The sequence below is a fragment of the Tupaia chinensis genome, unplaced genomic scaffold, assembly GCF_000334495.1.
Source record: "Tupaia chinensis unplaced genomic scaffold, TupChi_1.0 Scaffold000627_1, whole genome shotgun sequence".
NCBI classification, from domain to species: domain Eukaryota; kingdom Metazoa; phylum Chordata; class Mammalia; order Scandentia; family Tupaiidae; genus Tupaia; species Tupaia belangeri.
The window spans coordinates 5,132,668-5,138,356 of NW_006160147.1; the positions used below are offsets into that span (position 1 = coordinate 5,132,668).

The following is a 5,689-nucleotide window of genomic DNA, read 5'->3' on the forward strand; positions in this document are numbered from 1 at the left end:
CAGTTATTCAACCTTTCTGAACCACAGTGTTTTCAATGCTCAAAGTAGCAGAAATAGTACCATTCAGGACATGGCTGAGAGGACTGGGAGTGATGATTAGTATGAAGGTACCTGCTACATAATAAGAGTTTAGAGATCAATTACTGTGTGACAATAACAGTTCAAAATGCTGTCTGTATATTTATCCTAGGGAATATAATTTTCTCTTTCACTATATATAGAGAACACTGAAGTGCATTTAAGTGTAATAACAGGCGCTGGGATTTGAACCCAAGATTTGATTTCAGCATGCTTTGCGGCCTCAAAATATGTTCTCCTGTGAAGCCATTTATGATTATGCCCTTAGGAGATCTTCACCCTTTCCACATCCACCCCTAAGGGAAGGGAAACATCCAGGTGTCACCGAGTCACCAGGCAGAGACCTAGTGATCCTTTGGGTTGACTCACTCTGGTTGTATTCCTAGACGGCAAACCCCCTTTCCTTTCTCTCTTCCCCAATTCATTATCTATGCTTCTACTCATCTGAGTGGCAAGTAACGTGTCAGACATAGACGGGACTGGAGGACAAAGCTTTTAATGCAGAGACAATCACCTTAGGCCTTCTCGAACACGGTGGGGTAGTTGCCTCTCTTCAACATCTCCCATTCGAAGCCGCAGGATTTATAATTAGGCGCCCCCCAGTCCTCCTTGGTCCCATTTGTAGTCTCTTTGGACCATGTGATGTTTGTTGCTGTGCAGAGGTGAGGTTTCCCTTCCCCTTGGGGTTCTTCCGTCTTTCTCTTTCCATTCCCATTCTTCACCACTGCTGCAGCTGCTCCTGCGGTAGCATTTAACAGCTCAAAAAAGCGGTGTAGGGTCAGCCCCTGGCCTCCTGGCTGTGTCCCACCTGGCCAACCACTGAGCTGGAGTCCCAGCTCTGGCGGCTTGAGAGGACAGGTGCAGAATTCTGAAAAGAGGGAGAGATAGAGAGGAAAAGGGATTGCGTTGTGCCCATGCCAACGGGTGGGGGAAGCTTCCTCTGTGTCCCTTGCTTTCTCTGTCTTTCTCCAGTGACTTTACATGCCCTCTGGCAACATTAAAAAGAAAAAAGAAAGAAAAAAAGAGAGCAGTGTGCAGACAAGTGTGAAGGAGAATATTTCTTCCCCTCTGGAAGAATTTCTTCTTTTTCTTTAAATAATTATTTTAGTGAACTTTATTTATTTATTTATCAGAGGAGAGAGAGAAAGAGAGAAGGGGGGAGTGAGAAAGCACGCCACTAGGTCTGGGACTCAAACCATGGTGGGGTGGAGTCCAGCACCCTTAACCATCATGCCACTTGCTAGCACCCTCCTCTGGAAGAATTTCTAAGGATCAGCTCTTAGTACCTTCTGAGAGCAGAGGGGCAAGATGAAAGCAGTAATAGAGGCCGTGGAGACCAATATTTGAAATCAATTTCCAAGTCAGAAATTTTTGTGGCTAATGATTTATATATGCGTGTGTATGTGTGTGTGTGTGTGTATACATGTGCATGCACGCACACACAGAGGGGTCTCCAAAGAGGTCATGGATGTGTGTATTATTAAAAAAAATGCATGAGCTTCAAACATTTTTTTTACATCAAAATAAACTTGTACTTTTGTTCTATTTTCAACAAACGTTTTGAAGCTTCATGTGTGTGTGATTTTTGCTTTGAATTTGTTATTTTACCAAAGGAATACCAGCATAAGAAATGAAGACTGCTTATCTCTCCTCTGACCTCAAAAAATTTTCCTTTGTAAGGATGAGTTTTCAGTAGACAGAGCCTCTCTTGAGATATATATTTATATATATATATATATATATATATGCATATATGTATTTTTCTCTACTGGGAGTGATTACAAAAGCCACTTTTTCTGTGCGCATATGCATACTTACAGTCTATGGATGATCCTATCTCATCAAGACAAATGTTACCTGAAAATTTCCAAGAAACCCACTTCCGTAGATTTCCACCCTCCATCAGCTACTCATAATGCCACATCATAGTAAAATAGAAACTTTTACTCCCTGAGGGTGTAAAGGCAGGGTGGGGAACCTTGCAGAAGAGAAGTTACCATGGACTTGTAATTTATCTATATATAACCTGGCCACACAAATTAATAGAGATCTTTACTCTCTGACAGATGAGGCCGAGACAGAAGGAAACCAGGGTACAAGAGATTGAAAGCTGATCTAAAATGGAAAGCACAGATCCTACCTCTTTAAGCTGGTCCTGCCCTGAAATGGTAAGATACTATGTATCCGATATCAGGAAGGGTATGGGGACATATGTGTCTGCTCAGGACCTACGGGGAGGGGCCACAGGCGTGATCAGCGGATCAGAAAGACTTCTGTCTGTCCCTTGCTAGCTAAGTGGCCTAGGAAAGTTATGCAATTTGGCTAGGTTTCAGTTTTCTCGTTTATATAAGAAAGAGGTAAGGAGAACAGTACACGCCTCAAAGGGCTGTGTAATAGGATAATGTCTGACGGTGGGAGATAGAAAATCTAGAACCTTGGGACCAGCAGATGGGGTAATGGTCATGTCGCTGGACTCCCACGTAGTCGACAGTATTTTGAGTCCTGTACCTGGTGATTTAAAACTCACACCAGGCACGTGTGTGTGTGTGTGTGTGTGTGTGTGCCCAAAAATCTCAAGAAGAGAAGGGATTACACCATGGCCATCCCCCACTGGGGGGTGATTTCTTGCTTTCTGTCTCTCTGTCTCTCTGATGAGTGCACGGACCCTATAGAAAAAATATCTCTAAAAAAAAAGAAAAAAGAAAACCTAGAACCTCAGTCACTTCAACGAGACGGATATTTTTTTTTTTGAGAGATTTTCACTATAGGGTGCAAGCGCTCGCCAGACAGACACAGAGAGACATAGAGACAGAAAGCGAGAAATCAGCCCCCACGGGGGATGGTCATGCCGCAATCTCTTCTCCTCAATTCTCCTCTTGGGATCTTGGGCATGCACGCACACACGCCTGGCGTGAGTTTTAAGCCACCAGGTCTGGGATGTGAACCGCGGTCGACTACGTGGGAGTCCAGCGACATAGCCATTACGCTAACTGCTGGTTCCCAACAAGATGGATCTTTATTTCTCTTCCATATAAAAGTCTGGGTAGGTGACTTAGGGCCGATAGTACAGATCTATGTCACCAGGACACAGGATCCTTCTATGCTTTCATTCTGTCATCCTAAACCTGTAGTCTCACTTTATACATCTTATCACCCAAGATGGCTGCGCATGCTCCAGCCAACCGAGATTTCATTCCAGCTAGCAGGAAGGAGAGAAAAGGAGTAGGAGGGCATATAAGGTTGTCGGGAAAGTCATGACATATTTTTGTGTGTTTTTCTATGCAAAAGTGTGTCACGACTTTCCCGAAGACCCAATACTTCTTCCCTTTGGGGGCTTCCATTTACAAGTCATTTACTACGACTTAATCTCGCGACTGTGACTAGCTGTAATGGAGGCTGAGAAATTGGGAGATGTATTTTTCCCCCCAGGAAGTTGTGCACTTAGGTAAATATTGGAGGTTCTTCACTATCTAAGAGGGAAAAGTGAGGATTGGCTTCTTGGCAAGCACTCTTAGCCAGAGAGCCTTATGAGATTTAAATAAGGCAATGCAGGTGGAAGGCTGAACACAGAGAAGGGCACAGGAAGCACTTGGTAATCATTGTTACCACCATGAGAAGGAGGGGATACTTTGAAACTGCCATAAGGTGTTTCCTTATTAGCTTCATTTTGCTGCTAAAGTCACCCTTGACCACCTCCCTTTTTAAGACCCTTTGAACTTTGTCTTTTATAAAATCTTGAAACATGTCCCTCAAGAAATAAAATTATATAAAAAGGCAAGTGTCGGGACCAGCAGGTGGTGGGAAGGTTGGGGCAGCTGAGTCCCACGTGGCTGACTGTGTGGTTCAAGTCCCAGACCTGGAGGCTTGAGAATCATCCTGGGTGTGTGTGGCCCGGAATTCCGAGAGGAGAGTGGAGGACAAGAGGACTGCAGTGTGACCATCCCTCCTGGGAGTGATTTCTCACTCTCTCTGTCTCTTTCCTGTGAGTGCACACCCCCTATAGCAAAATAAAATATAAAAAATAAAAAAGGAAAGTGAGGGGAAGGGGAGCATAGGATGCAGGATGATGGTTATCTTGGTTTGGGATCAAGAGATTGGCAGGGGGAGGTGGAAGAATCAAATATTTGGACGTATGTTACTGTCCAAGTCCTAGTCATTATTTGGATAGTGGGTTCACAGATGCCTACTGCATGATTAAAAATAACTATTAATTAAAGCAGAGATGCATGGGTCAATAATCTAATGACAAGGGCATGAGTCATGAATTGAAGATTATAATTAATCCAATTTCGTGTACCTCAGGTCCTTAAATCGTCTTGGTGTGTAGTACAGTGTTTGCATGTCAATAGTAGTCAAAAATACTACTTGGTATGTGCATGGACTTTTACCTTATGAAGCGCTTTTTCCTATCTATAAAAATTGTTTATTAAATCGTTCATTACAGGCACTGGTGGTAGGATGTGCTATGTGGTACCACATGGGAGGCCCAGGTTCAAATCCCAAGTCTGCTTGAACACATCACATGTGCCTGCATGCCCCTTTGGTCCTGGCTGACTGGAAGACTGGGGGTTGTGGCATGGTGAGATTCTGTCAAGGGTACCCTCTTTCTTTCTCTCTCATGAACGAAAGAAAGAGATTAAACAAAAAAAATCGCTAGTTCATTACAGATGGCTGAGAGCTTGACGTGATACAAATAGGACTTTGGCCTTCTGTGTCCTCTGAGAAAACGTTTCATTGCAGCCTTATAGAAAGAGATTAAACAAAAAAAATCGCTAGTTCATTACAGATGGCTGAGAGCTTGACGTGATACAAATAGGACATAGCTAAACAAGGTCAGGTAATGCTGGTGATGATTGCAAGGGACCAAAAGCATTTCATGACTTCTGTGTCCTCTGAGAAAACGTTTCATTTCAGCCTTATAATAGCCCTCCAGGGTAGGCAGCCCAGATGTTATTGCCACTCTTTTACAGATGAGAAAGAAGGAACTGAGGCAACCAGAGACTTGCGTGAGGTTACGCAGCTGGTCAGTGTGGATGGAGTGGAAGACTCGGGGGCTCCTGCCTTGTGCTTCTTCCTTCAGCTCATCTCACTCCTCAGTTACTCACCCGTGAGCTACATATTAGGTCATAGGCCAGGTGCACTGTGCTTATGTGTTGTGTTCATATAAAGGGTCTCTCAAAAGTTCATGGACAATGTATATTATTTTGGAGAAAAACTATGCATGGACTTCAAAATATTTTCATACGAAGATAAACTCATACTTTAATTCCATTTTCCACCAACTTTTTGAAGTGTCCTGGTCTATGCGTGTTTCCTTGGTGCTGTGTGTGCAGCTTATGTAATCCCTACGCACTGTGTACACACCCTGAGTCCCGTGTGTCCCAGATCTGGCAGGCCTTGGAAAGCCAGGAGTTCAGTTGTCCTAGGTCACTGGGCATCAGCATCTCCCCAGAGCTCTGGCTAGGTAGAAAGGGGGCTTTGGTACCAGGGACAGATCCTTAGCCAGTGGGCACAGAGCAGAGGACCAAGCCAGCTATGCCCAAACAATGGGACTGTTTAATAGTTCATGATGATTTGTAGCTCACTTTTTTTTTTTAAGAGAGATTTTTGC

The 5,689-nt window shown here is 43.9% G+C and overlaps 2 long non-coding RNA genes across 2 annotated transcripts in view; one reads left to right on the forward strand and one right to left on the reverse strand.

Moving 5' to 3' along the window:
* Window positions 1–745: 745 nt before the first annotated feature.
* Window positions 746–5,689, reverse strand: part of LOC114009811 (uncharacterized) — a 5,628-nt gene continuing 684 nt past the window's right edge. The window contains exon 2 of the long non-coding RNA XR_003551197.1: window positions 746–946. This is a non-coding gene — a long non-coding RNA (uncharacterized LOC114009811). The remainder of the gene's footprint in view (window positions 947–5,689) is intronic.
* The window catches only part of LOC102483433 (uncharacterized), a 5,857-nt gene continuing 2,310 nt past the window's right edge, over window positions 2,143–5,689 (forward strand). Inside the window, exon 1 of the long non-coding RNA XR_336125.3 lies at window positions 2,143–2,246. This is a non-coding gene — a long non-coding RNA (uncharacterized LOC102483433). The remainder of the gene's footprint in view (window positions 2,247–5,689) is intronic.